The following is a 21,917-nucleotide window of genomic DNA, read 5'->3' on the forward strand; positions in this document are numbered from 1 at the left end:
AGTTTAACTTTACCAACAATTATTTGTTCCAATGAACTTCAAAATCAGAATTCTTTATTAGCCTGATTTTTTTAATCAATTCAAAAAATGTGTTAAGTTATGGCTATTTATTTTTATTTCTAGATATTATTTTATTTTTTTCTCTCTGCCGTGCGCCTCCTGGGAGCTTGCGCCCATAGGCCCGGGCCTAACTAGGAAATTCGGCCCTGCTCACATCAAAAAAAGAAAAGAAGTTCATATTGATGTGTGATCGGAAGTGTGTCGTTTCATAGTTATAAATAAGGTGCTGAGAACCTGAAGAAATGAGCTATAAAAGATCAATAGTTCCACCACTTTAGGACCGATCGTAGTCGGATCAAGACATCACTGAGGAACTAGTATGTGAACTATCCAAATATACATCTTTCAGAACCTCCGGTACTTGTACCATCATTTTTAGAAAGGCTGTTTGGGAGTACTTGATTATTCTCCAAACGTCTTTCTAAAATTAATGTGCATGTACTGGAGCATTCATAAACATGAATAGTTGGATAGTTCACACACCAGTTCCTTAGTGATGTCTTTACCCGATTACGATAGGCCCCAAGTAGTGGAGCTATGAATCTTTAAAGGTCACTTGTTTCACGTTTTCGGCACATTATAACTCCGAAACTATCCACTTTTAATAACGTTTCTATATAAACTTTTTTTTTTTTTTATTTTGATGTGAGAAATCTGTTCTCAGAATATTGTGACACATCCTTTTTACGTTACTTACAGAAACAACAAACATTTGGTACAAATTTTAAAATATTATTAAACGGTGAACCTAGGAAATCTCACTTGTAAATACTAGTACTATATTCCTTGTTGATCTGTGATAATTTTGTGACAGTTGTGTATGTCACAAAAAGTGTGTGTATGCGTTTGTGCGTCTAGAAGTTCAAATTTTTATCACTTAATATAATATTCAAAATTGCATATCTTTGTAAACTCGCTCCCTACTACCACAAATTCAATAATAATAGTAATAATAATAATAATAATAATAATAATAATAATAATAATATACGCTAATCTAGTGGATAGTATGGCACTAGGGTAACAGGTTCTATTTCTAATGGGACAAGATTGAAATGTAAACTATTACGTTGGTTTGATTACTCCCTAAAATATACTCCAAGCTGCGATGCTGAAGATGTGGCTACACCAAGCTGTCTCGTCTCGCAAATGTTTCTGAAAAGTGAAGTCTCGTCTCCCTCCTCGTCTCGTCTCGCGCGCAACCCTGAAAGGGGCTTAAAACTTCAATATAACTTAGAAAAAGAAGAATCGTTGCTTATTTATGTGTTTGAGCATCTCTTTCCAACACTGAGGCTATATGAGACATGAACCTTTAGTTTAAAATTAAATCTGTTCGAATCACCGCAGTACGTTCTTATTTTAATGCTCTCCGATCGGGAGTCGAGTTCGGGATCCCACGCACCAGAGGCACACGCCTTAGCTATTACACTAGCAGCTAAGGAGGAAAAAAAGAAGAATTGAGTTAAATTGTGAGATTACGGAGATGGTACAAAAGGAAAGAACAGGATTGTATTCCTTATTCGAGGTCCTGTGTTTTGTATTTCACTTTTCTACATTAGCTTTAGTTCAGGGAAGGTTATTAAACCACAGATAAGGAAGAAACAAAAGTATTCGGGGTCAAAATCAAAGCCATGGATACTCTTCTTGGGAAAAGAAGTAATCTGGTAACTTTACTACAGCGTTATATATCGAAAATAAGAAAATAAAAAAAAGATGCTGCTAGAAGAACACGTGGTTCATGCTTTTAAGTCGGGAGAGAAAAGTATTTCCCAGCGCATGAGGTGGCAACATTGAGCTCCTAGCTTTTTACCATGTCTCTCCCCACTGCGATCGGCGTTAGGCGGGCGAGCACAGAACACAGCTCTCAGTCGGTAGCTCGAGAAGCAAAATCCGTTTCCCTGAGCGTAGTCGGCGCGTGCTGCTTCAACTTGCAGCGTGAGTGTCCAGAGTGTGGCATGTTGTAGTGTTGTCTTTAAAAGTGTATGCTGCCTCTTGATCTAATTAGTGTGCGTGTGGTACACCTGTGAAAAGCGTAGGTGGGGAAATAACAGTAGAACCTAGCTCAACACCGGAAGTAGAAATCATTCGAGTTTCCGGTCAGCAATTTCCGGGGACTTCTTCGTATATCCATCGTTGACTTCATTGGTCGCGCGTGTTCCGAGGACCGAACTCCCTGAGCGCTGGTCGTATTGACGAGAAGAAAAGATTAAATTCCATTTGTGTACGGGATAGACACCTGCTGCCTATTCGTTCCGCATCTTCCACATAGTGAGCTGTTCACTCAGTGCTTGATCAGTTGTATAACCGTGGTCTCTTCTTCTCTTAACAAGTGTTTTCCTTAAGTGGTGCTTCTGTTATATTCTGCACATTGAGAATCTCAACAGCTGAGCTAACAATCCCTCCCGCCAACAATAAAGCATTCCCTGACAGGTGAGTACTTATCCACGTGTTTTATTCTGCTTATGTACTTATAACTGCATTATAGATTAAGTAATAAAATCATGTACGCTGTTAAGATAATCAGCTCCAAAATACACTATTCATGACGCTAGATATTACAAAATGCAATTATTATTTAATTACGTAATTTACTAACGAAATATTTGTCCCCAAATGAAAAGAATCCTGAAGGGTTCGATAACCTATCACTGTTTACTTTCTAATTCTACTATTTAACACCAATATAAGTGTAGGAGCATGGTGGCTCAATGGCAGAGCGCTTACCTCTAGTGTGTGGGATTCCTGATTCGATTCCCGGCTAAGTAAGTATGGCAGACAACATCGTGTCCGTGGGGTTTCTCGGAGTACTTCCGCTTTCCCCCCAGATTCTCATTCCACCAATTCTACCGTCATCATTCACTTGCACTAATCATCGCCTCCCTTTGTCTAACACCTCCCTTAACCTAACAAGCATACTAGTGGATCCTACTAGTATTTTTGTTCCATAATCACAAAGTCCTGCATTCAAATCTCGCGATATGTTATGCTAACCGGAATTCCGTCGTGACTATATGATTACCGCATGCTAGTTTGTTTTCCGGCGGAAACTCATGTGGTTTGGATCCCACGTTAAACTATAGGATCCCGTCTCATATACACCTTCGGTGCTGAAGGAAACACTAAACTTTAAATCAATCAACCGACCAAGCTATTCTAAGTGTTTTTTTTTTCCTACTAGTTACCTTTGTTTGAACGAACGAATAGTGGGATGGTATCTTACATGAAGGTGTTGCTTCATTTTGTTTCAGAAATGCTATTTTTGATTCATAATATTCACAGTTGGTTTTAACAACTGACACTCTGTTTTCTAAAGAAGAACCGATGGATCAGTAGTACAGCGCTCAGCTCTACTGCTATGGTACCTTGGTTTGATCCCAAGTCATGTGAGTTTGTACAGGACAACATCGTGTCTCTGGGTTTTCTTGGAAAGTTTACAGTTTCCCCCAACATTCTCATTATAAAAACCATTACTTCATAATAATACACTTTTTTTTAATCATTAATCTCCGATAGTATCAGGGGCATAAAACTGGGAAGTTGAATTAAATATTTAATATTATGCAAATATATACAATTTTTTGAGGCAGTACTCGAGGAATGAACATTCTTATCTATAAATGAATTGGGTGTATTATTAGGTCCACATTTGCAATTCACTTTCAATAGTGTTTAGGCAGAAAACAAGAGTAATATGTTCACTGGATATACAGTGGCTCGTTGGAAGGGTACCTACTTGGAGTCCAAGCAATCACTAATTCGATCCTAGGCTATGCAAATAGGTGGTCGAAACTATTGTGTAGTCGAAATTCTCCCGTTTGTTCCCACATTTCCATTATACTAACATTCCATAATTATTTACTCTTATTTCCCTACTGGCTTCTTCAACCTATAGATCATATATATATATATATATATATATATATATATATATATATATATATATATATATATACATGAGATGTTAAACTTATATATGTATACATGTAATATCCATAATAACCACACTGAAAATAGAGTGTACCCTGCAAATACTTATAAGAGCATTTGTGTTGAATTAAGTCACAAATACTATTTAATTGAAAATATTTGTTCTGTGACTAACAGCTTAATACTATAGCCTAACATCCATGAATTGGTTGAGTTCAAATCGTAGGTTTGGCTCCTGATAGAAAAAAAAATGAGATTCTAAGTTTAAACCTATAAAGCCTAATAAGAAATAATATAGGGACCTACAAATAAACATAGGCACTTATAAGAAATACTTTAAACAAACTTCATGAGAAAATGAGATTCAAATTAAAGTTTGTTTAATAGTGTCTTTTGTGTGTATATATAACCACACGTAAGGGTTAGAGAGCTCCTTCGTAGCTAAGCGGTTAGCCTACACGCCTTCGGCGAGGGGACCCGGGTTTGATTCCCGGCGGGAGCTCAAGTGGTTCGGATTCTACGTTAATCAGTAGGTCCACGTCTCATATAGCCTCGCTGCTGAACGGGACGTTAAACTCAAAACAACGTAAGGGTTAGTTTTAAATGTTAAGGTTTGAATCCTCTTTTTTTCTCCTTCTCGTTAACCGCACATTTGTTTTCAACTTGAATTGAATACTTTTGATGTCCCACATTTATCAAAGCACTATTGATATTAGTCTATTAAAACTTAAAACTCATGCCCCTTAAAACTCATGCCACACGTATTAAACGAAAAGATCCTTTTAAATTGTTTACACTGTCTATTGGGAGTTACTCGGATGAGATACGAAAGTCATAAAATGCACAAATACCAATACTAAAACTTACACAAAACTGCAGTAAGTCTTCTTCAGTTTCAGAAACTTTTAAATAAGCAGTGATAATCATAATAGCTTATTACAAACCGGAAAATACTTATGGGATATCGCTGGCAAGAGAATATACCGTAAGGATAAGCAGATAAATCAGAAAGTTTATTACAAACCGGAAAATATAGTACTTATAGAGGATCGGTAGGAAGCGGATGTGATAAAGGTCGTCGTTGTATGAAATAGGTTCAGAAAGCTTTCCTTAGGCCTTGTCAGATAATTTTTTTAAAAGGTTTCTATTAATTTAGAATTTTTGCATATTTTCAAGAATTGGCTTCTTGTCTTTTAGGGCATATACCACTTTAAGACTTATGTATTGTGTGATTTAGTATGGTAGTGTTTGAATTTTTACAGTTTTGCCATTTACAACTTATGTTTGAGTTTATGTGTTTTACGGTCCTTATTCAACACCAAACGTATAAATGATAAGACCTACCATTAATGCCGGCTCCGAACTAGCGACTGAGCTTGAATTCACTGGAGTTGGATGGTACCGAAACTATTTTTTGTTATCCAAGAATAATATTCATAGTATGCGGCATTTCCCACCACACAATTTTTTTTTCAAAAGAACTTGATTTTTTGGACCACTCTACCGTTGCCAGCTTCAGGACTTCTGTACGTGAAGGTAGACATTAAAAAGTAACAGTCTTAGATTTGTATACGAGATCCTTGATTATGATTATACATCTAAATGATATAGAGACTTTGTTATAAGGCTATAATATACCTCCTAACGTGTAACCAAAGGATGTTGAGTATACGTATATTTCATATTTTAATTATAGTTTCTTCAAAATTAGCATCGTTCCTGCAGTGAACCGTTCGCACATCGCTCAGATGTTCGCGTACTCAGATGTTTAACCGTAGTCCTTTCTTTAAGAAGTGTTCCCTGAAATGATGCTTCTATTATAGACTCATATTCTTTATAACGATATACCACATAAGTCAGCAAACTTGCTCTACTAAACTGATTTTTTTTTCACAGCTGATTACCATCTATACGTTGTATTATTCATACGTATTGACAGTAACTCAGGTTATTTTACGATCCCATATGCTATCTGTGTAATGAGCACAAAACTATAAATTTTAATATTTGGTATTCTGTTCTGAATTCAAAACCTCGCGGGTTACGGTAGCTGAGTGGTAGAGGGCTTACCTCTGGTGCGTGGGGATAGTGGTTCGATCCCCAGTAAAATAAGTGTAATGGACAACATCGTGTCTATTGATTTTTCATGGTACTCTCGTTTCCTTCCACATTATCATTCTACTTATTTTCCATCATCATTCACTTGACAATCATCATCTCTCTTAGCCTAAAGGCATAAACGTGGGATGTTAAAATGAAAGATCTCTTTTTTTCCCGAAGCCTCATGCAAAATTCGAAAGAGCAGCATCGTCATCTTCGGGTAGTAATTCCATCCTTCTTTCTTCCATTTTAGGTCAAACATCTAAACCCGCTGAAACATGTGTTTAAATATGTAATTTAGATGAAAAATCTCGAACATTTTTAACATTTTTCTAATCTTAAGGGATACCAAGATATGGATATCTTATTATAATAATTCCAACCAATCTTTCTTCGCGTATATTTTCTTACGTCCAAGCGAATATATAACACTAAAATATTTGCCTTATTTTTTAGTGAGAAATTTAAATACTAAATTTTATACGTCTCTAATCTTAAGAGATTCCGATACACGGCAATCTTATTATAATATTGGTAAACCCCATCCTTTTCTCCTTCTCACAATCTTTTTTCTCTTCAATGTCAAATATCAAAAACCACTAGAACTCATATCTAATTATTTCATCAATCTAACTTCCAGAGATTCCAAGGTATGGACTTTTTAATATAATAATTGCCAGCCCTACATTCCCCTTTTCCTCGTCGAATTTCAAAGAAAAAATCCTTCCTTAGTGGTATGTTACATCATAAATGCTATGCTTTATCCAAATGGGAAGTTTCAAGTTTAAGTGGTTTGGTCTGGAAGATGATTAACCAGTCGCTCATTCACTCAGGATTGCTTTTGTATAGACAGAATCTTTCTATAAATAACGATGTAGCCCTATAGACTTCTTAAAATATAATTGCCTTACAAAATACTGGAATACTTCGATACGTAAAGACTTGTGATATTCCATTCGTTTGCATACGTCATAATACTTGCGCCAGTTATAATCAGCGACATATCTGTATTCGTCCTTAGTTCTCTGAATGAATCCAGTTTTGTTCTTGCTTGGTTATTTCGAGTCTAGTGTGTATTCCAGCACTCGACAGTTCGTCAAGACGTGGCAATACTTTATCTGCAATTGCCTGCATATGTAGCATATGACCTTACATGTTGCTTCACTGTTGTGAGAGAAGGAAAGTAGGCATATGATTTGTTTCCACTATAAACATTAAAAGCAAAAAAATCGGAATTTGGACAGTGATCACGAACCAAACAGTGAAGTCGATTACCATTTTTTTCTTTTAAGTATGCTTATTTTTTCCACATTCGATTTCCAAGATGCTTTTCGTAGTAAGCGATCGATCACTGAAAAAGTGGTTGATATTCTGACAAAAGTCAAGGAAGGCTTCCATGTAAGCAGTCATGACTTCGCCAATGACCAATCCATCACCGAACAGTGATAAATCATTTGGAGAAAGCTGAATACAAAGAGGTTTCTCAACCCCTTAGTTATACGCAACCCATCTTACTTTGTTGATTATCCGGTTGCTGCGTATTTTAAAATAATATTTCCATCGAGCGTTAGAAAAAATAAGTGATTTTTGTAAAAGAATTAATTAATTAAAATTTTTCAAATATTTTATACGTAAGACGGTATTTCGATAGGAGGTAGAATGATTAGGTGCATACGGTTTGCAAATGATATGACGCTTGTTCCAGAATCTGAAGAGAAAATCAATACGGTGTTAGAAAACTTGAGAAAAGTTTGTGAAGAGTATGAGATGAAAATAAATGTTAGAAAGACAAAAGTCATTGTGACTGGAACGAAGAGGTCGGTGTCAAATATAGAAGTAGAAGCGGAGAAAATAGAACAAGCGACTAGTATTTGATAACTGGCTAGTATTATTAATTGTGATAACAAATCTGAACGTACAATATTGTTTATTTTTGTATGCACTTTTTAAGTATTGTTAATATTTACGGGCAAAAGTGCTATTTTAAAGGCACCACCAATTAAGAAGAAGAAGAAGAAGAAATATAAAGAAATAATTTAAATGTTTGTATCATATTGAAATATTTATTAATTTCGTTGCTATGCCGATTTGTTTATCTGTTTGATGTTCTTCTTGTGGTAACTAAGAAAAATAAAAAAACGAAGAGCCATCTTGTATAGACTAGATGTATAATATTTTAATGTGACAAGATATATGTTGAAAGTGAATATATATATATATATATATATATATATATATATATATATATATATATATATATATATATATATATATATATATATATATACTCAATAGTACATAATTGTGTTGTTTGATTCATGATAATCTCGTGAACTGTATAAATATACATTTCGAATAAGAGAATGTAACGTAACAGAAGAAATAACGTTACAAACGTGAAATAAAAGCAAGGATAAGAATGGTGAAAGAAGCCTTTAGGAGAAAGAAAATACTATTTTGTGGGACTTTGAATAAAGAATAAAGAAAAATACCCATAAAATGCTTCGTGTATTGTATTATATGGATCAGAAACATAGACATTACGCAAAAATGATAACAAAAGACTGGAAACTTTCGAAATGTGGGTGTGGAGAAGAATGGAGAGAATTAGCTGGGGCAAGCGGAAAACGAATGAGCGGGTGTAAGAAATGGTGGAGGAAAATAATATTAAATATTATTAAGAAGAGGAAGAGAAACTGGTTGGAACATGGACTAAGAAGGAACTGTATCATGAGGGACGTCGTAGAGGGTATGGTGACAGGAAAGAGAGGGAGGGAGCGAAGGAGACTACAGTTAATGGATGATATGAAAGAAGAGAAATCGTACGTGAAGACGAATAGGTTAGTAGAAGACCGTGGAGCATGGAAGCTTCTCAGTTGCAGCAAGTGACCTGCCAATAATGGCAGAATACCTGTAATTATTATTATTATTATTATTATTATTATTATTATTATTATTATTATTATTATTATACATAAAACACCTCGGTGGGAATATCTTATGTGATTAGTGATAACCGCACTGCAATGTGACTAGTGGTTCTCTATATAATCACGAACATCCCTACAAAGATGCATACATACATATATATAGGTAAAACTGACAGTCCCTTAGAATGGTTAGAAAGGACAAGGAACAGTGTCATCAGACTCAAACCTTTTATCATTGATCATGGTTTTGAGTTAGTTTCTTTGGAGAGGTCAGCATGTGATTGTGGTAGAAATACTTTCAGTTATTCGCAATTTGTGCTATACCCTCAAGCTTTTTGTCATGTGACAATTTCAAAGGGCTGAATGAAACCCTAAGCTGCATTGCAACACGATTAGAACGAGGAAAACTTTCCATACCCACGGAAGATGGAACCACGGCCTACTAGTAGCTATGTAGCAGTGGCGTCATTTAGGGACCGGAGGAGGCAACTACCTGTCCTCAACTTGAGAAATAACGTGCTTTTTAAAATAAATTGTGTACTTATATGCTAATAAAAACCGTGAAATTCTTATGTCTTTGGACAATCTTGGCTTCTCTGGCAAAATTTAGAATTGCTATTACTACTCTTAATAAACACTGATTAACATAATTGTTTTGTGTTAGTTAGACTTGTAACGTACATTAGCAAATAAAAAATTCTAAACAAAAATGCAGTTGCACAGAATAGAATATTAGCTTCAGGTCCTTTAATTCAGGATAATTGTTCAGAATAGGAATCTAGCTCAGCAAAATCGGAGAGAATTATTTTTAGTATTATTATTTTAAAAATGACGTGAACTTATATCACATAGAAAAAGTAAATAATTACTCATCTAAAGTTCAAAATGTCAAATATAAATGTGCTAAGGTTTATATAATGATTAATTATATTAGAAAAGAAGGTAATTCTTTCTGTATGATTTATATATGGTCAAATAGAGTTGAATACAAAAATCTAAGCAAGTGACTTTTCGATACAACTGATAGGAATAGAATTACAACAATCTTCAAAATAGATACAAAAATATTAACGTTAAATATATATATATATATTTAAAGAACTTACCAATTTACTGTATAAATTGAATAATAGGAGATCTTCCAAAATTCAATAACGAAATACACCACCTTAAATGACCGATTATCACATGTTGATCACAATCAAAATGGTCACTAGTAATGAAACTTACTTCCAAATCCTTTTTCTTACTCAAACACACTTCACGATAAAAATATATATATATTAACTTCATATTAGGATTTGCTCTATATAACAATTCTGGTAATAACTTCACGATTAATTATACTTGGAATTTTCAAACATTGTAAAGACATTTTCTCCGCCGATTTTTACTTCACTTATTAGGTGATGTTGCACCTTAGCAATTCCGAACTATTATATTTAGCCCAACCCGGAGCTATTCAAACGTAGAACGAGTAGTTCCAAAAATGACCGTTGGCGCTGACAACCAAGCATACGGAGAACGATACTAAGCTTCCTCTCGACAGTAGCTGAAAGCACTACAGGGTAGGAAACTAAACCAAATTATCGGGACTCTCGAGAGACCTTTCCTTTTTTTTTAACTACGGAATAGAGATTTAAATCTCTAATCGTTACACACATCCCTTCGTCCATTTAAAAAAATGCAATATTTTTTATAATAATAATCTAGTTTCTTAAGTCTAATGTCACTAATGTATAACAACCTGTAAGCTAAATGCTATTATGAAGTTATATTGTTGTCGAATAAATGTTAATTACTATTAACTACTATAAACTAACCCAAAATAAGAAAAACAAAGGAAATTAAATAAAATTAAATGCAAAACTTAAACAGAATAGAACTAAAGAAAATTCCCAAATAACTACGTAAAGTAATAAAAATCTACTGTATGACAACAATATACATTCATAAATTATAAATACATAACCAAACTACATATCCAAAATTATACAAAATCTGCTCTATACATACAGACATATATATATATATATATTGATCTCCTATTTTACAATAAATAATAAGCTGAATAATATGTAATATAAATATATAGAATTTTATCATCATATATAACCTCAAATATAAGTATATATATTTGTCTTATTAACAGTTGACAAATTTAATTCTTTCGTTTATTTCAAATCTATATATGTGTGAGTATTAATAGTTATCTTGATGGTAGATTTCTTCAGATATTTCCAATTTCTCAATGACTAGATGATAAATTATGAGAGTGAGGAGCTCATTCATTCCATAATATCCACATAATAAGGCCAAATACATAATTATGGAATAGTCGAATCAGCGACTTTACATCTTCCAATTTACATTAAGGTCTTTGTTATTCCTGAAAATAAAAGTACTTTAGTATATGTGCACACATTAATTTAAATTTTTACAACTTAGGAACATACAAATGATAACAATCATACTACAATTCCTAATGACTGAGTTCCGGAACAATACAAATAAATAACATTTATACAAGAATGATATTAATGATTTGACTATATACATATGTAAAAATGAACTATGAAATTATGATGTATTCATATAGAAATATCTACCGATACCATCAATTTTACATTAAGTTATCTCACTATAACAATTTACAGAATTGTAAACACATATCTTTATGATCGTGGTACCCTAAATTTCTTTGTTAAAGAGACGTGACATTTCCTAATATCACGCTTGTCCGAATCATTTTGTACCTGGACTGTATTTTTCGTTAACAGCTTAATAACAGTGTATGGCCCTAGCCATCGATGACATAAGCTTTTCGTAACCTTATCCGCAAGGGAAGATTGGAATTGGGACTTAATTAATAATTTATCTCCCACTCGATATGATGACACTACTCTGTTTTTGTCGTATAACTTCTTTCTACGCAGCCATGCTCGTTCCATATTCCGCAAGGCATTCAACCAGATATCTGGATCCCTGTGTCGAACATCAAGTGAATCAACATTCCATTTCACATCTAGTGGATCAAACACTGGATATGTATATACTAATTCCATCGGACTGTGTTTATGTTCTGAGTGGACAGATGTATTCAGAGAAAATTCAATTTCATGAATGCCTTTGTCCCAATGATGTTGCTTCGTTGCAAAGTATGCTTTCAAAGAGTCCTTGATCACTCGTATGTAACGTTCACTTGCGTTACTTCCACTGTGGTACGGTGCGATTCTAATATCCCTGATACCGTTTGCATACAAGAAATCCTGGAATCTTGCTGATACGAACACAGAGTGATTGTCATGGCATAAGGCGTGAATAAATCCATGACGGCACATCAACTTGTATAGCTTGTTAATTATAACCTGGCTAGATAAAGTTCTAAAAGGTTCTAAGAAAATTCTTTTCGTAAAAGAATCTACAACAATTAAACAAAATCGGCCCGAACTGGACTGTACGAGTGGTCCAATGACATCACAAGACCATCTCCCGTTTGGAAACGTCTCATAGGTTGATATCAACTGTCCCATAGGTTTAGTATTCTTACTTTTGGACTTCTGGCACTCAATACAAGAAGTCACATAATCTCGAATTTCTGCTATCATTTCTGGCCACGTATATCTTGCACAGATCTTAGAAGCACATTTGGAAAAACCCAAGTGCGCCCCTGGAAGAATATAGGAGTGGTAGAATTCAATGATGTTTCTTGATAAACTCCTGGGCAAACAAATCTTGTAAGGGTTCTTCAAAGCTTTAGTACGCTTGCATAGGATATCCTTTACAAGTTTATATCCCTGAACCTCCTCTCTGTTTTTCAACCTAGCAATTATAGGGCTCAATTCGGGATCCTTTTCTTGATGATCCTTAATAGAAAGTTGTGCATAAGGCATATTCCATATATTAACCATAAATAAGTTAATGACCTCTTCATCTAATGAGGGGTCTTCATTAAAATCTTCGAAATCTTCTATATTGTGTAAACGTGATAAAAAATCTGCAGGTACATTTAAGGACGAAGGTACACTCTTAACTGTAAAGTTAAATTCAAAAAGCCTATATAATAAACTACCATATCTCTTAACTCTTTTCAAGTTTCTAAGAGCATAAGCTAGACCCAAATTATCGATTCTCAACTCAAAGGGTTGATGTAAAAATGTACGAAAACGTTCCATGGTTTCTAAAGCTGCAATGAGTTCAAGAACAAAGATTGGCTTGTTTACATCATACTTTTTAAGCTTCCTAGAATAAAAACTTACAGGAACTAGTCTATTTTCAGCATCTAATTGTGAGATAGCGCCTCCAATTGAATGACTTGAGGCATCACTTGAGATAACGAAAGGCTTATTTAGATCCGGTAATTTCAATATTACATGACTTTCAAAACATTCTTTCAATCTCTTAAGAGCTACATCTTGTTGTTCTTTCCACTCAAAGGGAACCTTAGGAGAACGTAGACGACTAATTGGCTCTAAAATTTCTTGAAAATCTGGTATATACCTACTATAATATTGAGCAAAACTACACAAGGCAATTACAGCGCGCCTATTTTTAGGTCTTGGTAGTTTCCTTATTACTTCTAATCGAGCTGGATCTAAATACATTTTACCATTTTCTATTATTTGACCTAAATAGGAAATTCGTCGTTGAAAGAAACAACATTTATCTACTGACAACGTTAATCCACTCTGAGCAAGTTTACTCAGGACTAAATCTAATGTTTTCATATGTGAAGGAATATCGGAACTGGCAATTACTACATCATCTGCATACCAACTTACTCCTAGATCTTTCAGAGGATACAAAATATCTGTTATCAATTTACTAAGTAGAAAAGATCCAGAGGCAATGCCAAATGGAACATACTTAAACTCAAATATTCCTCTATGCGTGAGGAATGCAGTATATTTATATGAGTCTGGAGCTAATCTTATAGTATGATAAGCTTTCTTTATATCTATTCTAGATAGCACAACACCTTCTGATAATTCTGCTAAGACATCTTCAATACGTGGTGTATATTGAGTATTGACTATTAGTTCTTTATTCAGATCAGTATAGTTGACAACTAGCCTCTTAGAACCATCCCTATTTCCCACTAAAAAGCATGGGAAAGCATACTCACTTGAACTAGGTTGAATAATATTTTGTTCCAATAGTGAATCTAATATTTTGTCTAACTCTCTTTGTGCAACCCTGGACATCGGATATGCCTTATGTCTAATTGGTTTATAATCTTTAAGTTGAATATTATATTGAAAATTAGGAACTTCTCCTACTCTATTACAAAATACACTAGGATACTTTATACTTAACTTTTTTATATATTCATCCAAACTAGGATCTTGTTCTAGGAGAATTGGATCCACTGTCATAGCTGGTGGTCGATCATCGTCCTTCAGGATCTGGAACATTCGGGATGAACACTCAGAATCATTTGTACTGGCAGAAGTACCTAAGTTCAGCTTGGCTGGACTACCGGGAACACTGCTTGGCTTAGCCTCCATCCATATTTCCTGACTTCCAAATAGCTGACTGGAACCTTGGACTGGACTGGCACCATCATGGAAAGCCGCTCCTCCATTTCCACCACTAGTTCTGCTATCATTAGTAGGATCGAGACATCTATTATCATTGGACCTAAATTGGAATCTCGGATGATGAAGATTTAAAGTAAATGGATCATTATTATTGTCAATACACGATACTGAGTTCGAAAAAGATGCATGTTTGATAAGAGGTTGAAGTTCCAAATCACCATCATCTAATAAAGAATTCTTCAAATATTTAGAGTTGGCAACACTACACTTCCGAGTAGCAGAAAGTTGATTAAAATCCATCAGATTTTCATTACACAAAGAAGTTTTATGTTCTTCTCTTGAATCATTATCACTGGTGTTTTCTTGCATGAAGATGGCAACACTGTTACTCTTTGAACATGATGGGAGAACATCATGTTCGGATGTTAACTCATGTTCATTCATATATCTGGATTGTTTAAGTTCCAAATGTAAACGTGGATTTTCATTGTCACTAAGAAAAGGATTAAGTCTGGCAACACTGTGTACCGAACCTAAGGTATGGTCTAAGTCCCCAACCTTCGAAGAAGTTCGATGAATAAAAGAAGTCCGAAAATTGTTTGTACCATTCTCAACTAATGTTGTATTCACTATAGAACTGGCAACACTGCTGTCACTCTGAACTGTAACTCCAGATGTAGCATCTCTTCTCTCCCATAAACCTGTGCATCCCATTGATTGATGATCACTATGTCCACTTGGAGAAGGTAACACCCAACTACTGGAAGATGTTCTCTGTTCATCTAATGAAGGATGCTGTGATCTCATCTGTTGATGGTTGGATGCTGGATGGGCCACTGAGGAAGTTAGATCACTATTGATGTGGAGATGTGATGGACCACTGATCCCATCATGAGTACGCAAGATCTTCTTTATATGAGACACTCGTGATTCTCTATCTGATGTGGCAACCCTGTGCTCCATAGACCTATCAACGCGACCATAATAAAGATTAGAGGGATGAGAAATATCTTTATTAAAGGGATTTGAGGATTGAAGATCTCTGGATGCAAGATGTATCTGCTGTCCATTCGGCTCCATCTCCCTCGTAGGGGTGCACTCAGAGGAACCTACCTTAACGGTGCCCCTTACATCATCTTCCTTCCCTAAACACACATATTTGTCTTGAATATTCATTAACTCAGAATTCAAAAATATATTTGAAATGTTAACACTGTCACTGAATGTTACTTGTTCCGCACTTTGAGAAACACTATTAATGTCATGTAAATTGTCCGAAGACGAGTTTTCCTTACACTCATATCGTAAAGGAATATTCACTTTTTCTATTCCAAGATATAACTGATTGTTTTCAATATCTACTCGCGCCTTTAACATTTTCAATTCATTTATGCCTATCAAAAATATAGGTTTAAGTTCAGGTACTAAATAAAATTTGAGTCTATATACTTTCTTATATAATCTCACTGGTAACCATACCACACTGTCTAACTTGATTTTCGTATTTCCTACACCAACACCAATAAATTTTTCTGTGAAAATCTTAACCGGTCTTTTCAAAGATCTATTCCATTTTAAAAAGCTCTCTTTATTTACTAGCGAAGCGGAAGCACAACTATCGATGGCGCCACAATTCTGCGTACCTAAAATGTAACCTGTTATAAAAGCCGCCACTAGTTTTCTTGAGTGTGATGTCAGGCCACAATTTGCATTATGTTTTTGACTTATATTGTTCTCTGCACAAACTTCTGGCTCTATTCTCAAGGATTGGGATCGAACTGAGGGCCTGTCAGTTTTGAAGCTAGAACCTTGCCCACTCGCATATTTCTGTCTATCACTACTATTAGTCGTAGCTCTATTAACACTAACGAATCTACGTCGTAGATCACACTGAGCTACCAGATGCGGACCTAAACATTCAAAACACCTCGGTGTTGTTTTCTTCCCTCGAATTGTAAAGTTCGACCTTTCACGCCTGGCACCTACCAACGAATTATACATGTCAACATTACGCTGGTGAACGCTGTATTTCTTTAATTCCTGCACAAATACTGGTAAAGATGAGGGTATATTATATCGAAAAACCTCATATCTGACTACTGGGTTCAAACCCCGCAACAATATGTCTCTCAATTTATCGTCCTGCATACCACCATAACAAATCGTAAAACTGTCTATCACTTTGTTTACGTATTCCAACACACTTTCTGTAGTCTGTTGTAAACAGTAAATATATTTATCATAAATATGTCTCTGGCCTATGGGTGTGACCACATTTGTAAAAATAACATTTGCTATGTATATCCAATCATGTGATAACCCTATTTCTCTTAACAATTCTGTATGAAAACCACCACGAGTTTTCCCAATAGATGCCATGAGTATTGCCTCTATCGGATATATGCCTTGCTTGACAATCCGATATACCGATAACAAAAATTCAAAAATTAATAGGTCGTCACTCCCGTCACATATTGGTATGGATCTACATATATCTGTGAAGTTGTTACTAGTTATATCTACTGTTAACTTGTCAATATTGGTAGAAAAAGGTACTCCAATATTTATAAGTCTACTATTTTCCAATACTGTTGGCTGATTATCGGTAAGAGAAATAAAAGGGTTTGTGTTTTTATTTCCTTCTTTTTCTACCAACTTATGAAAACCTGGTTCCATCGGAACAGAAACTGGTTCTTGTCTTATCAATGAATTTTGTTCCATGACGAAAGGATTATGTGGACTTACACAAGATACGGCTGATCGAGTCGTATCGTCCTTGTTTACATTTTGCATCACGTTAGTTCCTGCTTGTCTGTCACCACGCGATGAAGAATAGCTACCAGACGTAACTAACCAAGAATCGCTATAGGTATGCAAGAAAGGATCGGGAGTTGACAATTCACTCGAACTGTTACTTTCTGTTCGTGGTCTATGACTCCTAACAAAGAGGCCATGGTCACCATTGGAAAACCCGTTTAACCACAAGCCTTCAGGACGACTATTACTGGAAGAACTCCTGTACATTTTATTGAGGTTTTTTTTTTTTTTTTTTTTTTTTATACTCCTGCTATCAGAAGGATTACAATTAATAAGGCACAGCTTTTGGATTCGATGCGTACTTAACAACAACAAAACTATGATGTAGAATGCAACGTTTTGTACTTTTCACTTGCTTAGACACTAAATTATTAACTTGAAGTTTACGTGATTTAAAAATATGTCTCTTGTATGTAAATATACAAATAGAAACACCTCCTAACTGACCTTCTGACTGCTCTATCTTAACAAGGACACTGATTGCTAATATCATTTATCCTTACGATCATTCTCTTAAATACATGTAAGAAAACTACTCTTATAGCACTTATACAAGGTCTATCCAAAACTTGGTGCTTGTAAGGAAAGATAATAGTTCGGAATTTAACTGTGTAACGTACATTAGCAAATAAAAAATTCTAAACAAAAATGCAGTTGCACAGAATAGAATATTAGCTTCAGGTCCTTTAATTCAGGATAATTGTTCAGAATAGGAATCTAGCTCAGCAAAATCGGAGAGAATTATTTTTAGTATTATTATTTTAAAAATGACGTGAACTTATATCACATAGAAAAAGTAAATAATTACTCATCTAAAGTTCAAAATGTCAAATATAAATGTGCTAAGGTTTATATAATGATTAATTATATTAGAAAAGAAGGTAATTCTTTCTGTATGATTTATATATGGTCAAATAGAGTTGAATACAAAAATCTAAGCAAGTGACTTTTCGATACAACTGATAGGAATAGAATTACAACAATCTTCAAAATAGATACAAAAATATTAACGTTAAATATATATATATATATTTAAAGAACTTACCAATTTACTGTATAAATTGAATAATAGGAGATCTTCCAAAATTCAATAACGAAATACACCACCTTAAATGACCGATTATCACATGTTGATCACAATCAAAATGGTCACTAGTAATGAAACTTACTTCCAAATCCTTTTTCTTACTCAAACACACTTCACGATAAAAATATATATATATTAACTTCATATTAGGATTTGCTCTATATAACAATTCTGGTAATAACTTCACGATTAATTATACTTGGAATTTTCAAACATTGTAAAGACATTTTCTCCGCCGATTTTTACTTCACTTATTAGGTGATGTTGCACCTTAGCAATTCCGAACTATTATATTTAGCCCAACCCGGAGCTATTCAAACGTAGAACGAGTAGTTCCAAAAATGACCGTTGGCGCTGACAACCAAGCATACGGAGAACGATACTAAGCTTCCTCTCGACAGTAGCTGAAAGCACTACAGGGTAGGAAACTAAACCAAATTATCGGGACTCTCGAGAGACCTTTCCTTTTTTTTTTTTTAAACTACGGAATAGATATTTAAATCTCTAATCGTTACAGACTAGAGCTTAGGACCCAGATTTACCGTTCTAGGTTAAATCCGAATCGCCGTAACGCGTTCGAAATTTCAAAGCTCTCTCACTGGAAATTGAACTCTGGACTCCTTGCGGAAACAAGGTACACGCACTAACCATTAGACCAGCGAGGAGGTTTCGTTCATATAATATTGCCAATTGGTTTAATACATTAATGACACTTCCACCACATAATGTTGCGTTACTAGAATTACTAGAATGTTGCGTTTCCAATCAAGTGCTTTAACTTTTAAAGGACGGCGAGGGAAATCCCAGTATGCATCACCAACCGGCGGTCACTTAAAGATCATTAAAAATTATTTGTAGTATTTGAAACAAATGCTTATAGCATCACTTGTCAAACCTATCTTATAACTACAATGTTAGAGAAGCCTTCAGACAGAAGTTTGACCTCATTCCGTGATTGGCAAACTATTACCCGCGGGCCAAAAAAGCCCAAGTAGTATGCGCCTCAAAAGTGACTTTCTGGCCGGTGAGGTTTACCAGATTTGCCAACAAAGTTGCTTGCCGTCCTTTAAAGGTTAAAGTAATCATTGATCATTCTTACTAAATCATCGTAGTTAATGTTACTATTTTTTTTTTTACAAATATATGATATTATGAACAAATTCTCTTAAGAGGCCTCATCCCGGCGAAATTAAAATACCGCTAATTTTACAGTAATTATGTGATATCTTCAAATAGATCAAAGATAATCGAAATGTGGAACAAGACCGCCCTAGACAATATTATTTTACATGAGAAACCGTTATCACGACTTACTTATCTGCTTTCGATTTCGAGTCTTTTTGAAAATCGGCATTTATTTTCGCGTTTCTAAACAGCTGAAAACGGAAAGCCGCTAGGTGACTTGTGATAACGGTATCTCATGCAAAATAATATTGTGTAGGGCGCTCTTGTTCCATATTTCAATTATCTTTTATCTATTTGAAGGTATCACATAATTACTGTAAAATTAGCAATATTTTAATTTCGCCGGGATGAAGACTCTTAAGACTGTAGGTTAAATTTTGCATTTAATTTCGAAGTTTGTCATATATCAGATAGTCGTGGGCAGGAACGCACACCACGACATCCCGACTTTTCTGTAAAATTAGTCTAATCTTAGAAATTATTTTGCAAACTTTCATATAATTTATGCTCCTATTGAATTTGGACCACCCTAAAAGCAATGGACTCTTCGAGTTAAATTCTTGAGTACGTGCCTGGTAGTGGATTTGTTCAAATGACATCAGTATAAAATCTTAATTATATATTTTCATTTCTAGGAGTATTATTGGCATAGATTTGGAAAGAGGATTCCTCGTTTCGACTTAATTTTATGATTATCTTTGTTAAACCCTTTCCGGGAGTATACATATAATTAAACGTAAATGTCTTTTTTTTTTAATGTTGGCGAAATAATTGTATAAACGTTAGATAGATGGCTACTGTAAATAATTGAGGGACAAATGCATACAATGTCTATTATATACTTATCTTTCTGTTTAGCGAGTAGACGAGTTATAATACGTTCTACACCTAAGGAGGAAAACATATCAATAATTTTTAAGTCTTATACGTAAGGTATGGCCCCTTTATGCTAGTTTAAGAGGCTCACTGATGCTTTTACAAATAACTTAGATACAACATTGTTAACTGCCGCGATGATTTAAGATAAAGATATTTATTTATTTTATTTATTTATTTATTGAACAATTTCCCAGATACAGCATAACTTTGCCATTTTACACAGGGGCATGCTAACAAAAGAAAGAAAAAAAACAAGACAACAATAACAACAACATAAAAAAAAAGAGTGTAAAAGTAAAACTATTCCGTCAAAGCTCGTTTAATTGCTCTTTCAAACACTGGGTAGTTCGAAAAAATGTCCACATCAGTTGTTACTTGATTATAACTGTTTGGTATTCTATAAAAAAGAGACCTCTGTATAACAGCCAACCTAGGACGGGCAAGATGGAATAGGTAGGTATTCCGAGTGATGCGGGAAGGGACACGTAAGGATAGTTCCTGAAGTAATATTTCCGATCTTAAGGTTCCATTAACTATTTTATGTAGATATTTCAGGTCAGAGATAATTCTGCGTACTTCAGGAGTCTGAATATTAAGATGTCGCAAGAGCTCCTTCTTAGATAATATTCGAAGTGCAGGAACACGAAAACGGACTATAGCAATGAAGAAATTGAGAACAGAATCAAGTCTGGAGAGATGTGTAGGTGCTGCCATGGCCCATATGGGAGGGCAGTATTCAATCTTGGGCGCTATTAAAGTCTTATAAAAAGTTGCTAATGAAGAAACAGTGCGTAGTTCGGTGAATCGATAAAGAAGTCCCAACATGCGCATTGAATTCTTTAGTATTGAGGAGATGTGGTCAGAGAAGGTGAGTTTTGAATCAAAGATGACACCAAGATCGTTATGACTAGCAGAATGTGTGATAGGGGAATCGTTGATATGGTATGTGGAGGGAACAGGGGACTTTTTCAAAGTAATAGTAATACTGTCACATTTCTTACTGTTGAGTTTCAAGTGCCACATTTCACACCAGCGTGTAAGGTAATTTATGTCTTCCTGTAGAGCAATTGTGTCATGGAGACACGATATTTCTCTGTATAACTTACAATCGTCAGCAAAAAGCAGAAGGCCACTAGGTTGAGCTGATAAGTGCGTGTAGAGATCATCCATATACAGGACAAACAGTAGAGGCCCAAGCACACTCCCCTGAGGCACCCCTGAGATCACGGGTTGGGGGTTAGAAGTCGCCCCTGAAAGAACAACTCTCTGTTTACGGTCCTTCAAGTAGCTTGTGATTAGAGAGAGAAATTTACCATGTACATTAAATCTATTGGAGAGTTTATGAAGAGGATGAATGTGACTGACAGAATCAAAGGCCTTCGAGAGATCAAA

At 34.9% G+C, this 21,917-nt stretch overlaps 1 protein-coding gene across 1 annotated transcript in view; it reads left to right on the forward strand.

Annotated features, from left to right (window-relative positions):
* Positions 1-1,918: 1,918 nt before the first annotated feature.
* LOC145671021 (uncharacterized) overlaps positions 1,919-21,917 on the forward strand; it is a 436,546-nt gene continuing 416,547 nt past the window's right edge. The window contains exon 1 of the mRNA XM_081739678.1: positions 1,919-2,490. The gene's annotated coding sequence lies outside the window, so the exon portion shown is untranslated. The remainder of the gene's footprint in view (positions 2,491-21,917) is intronic.

This window comes from Thermobia domestica, chromosome 15, assembly GCF_964235325.1.
Source record: "Thermobia domestica chromosome 15, izTheDome1.hap1.1, whole genome shotgun sequence".
Classification (NCBI taxonomy): Eukaryota; Metazoa; Arthropoda; class Insecta; order Zygentoma; family Lepismatidae; genus Thermobia; species Thermobia domestica.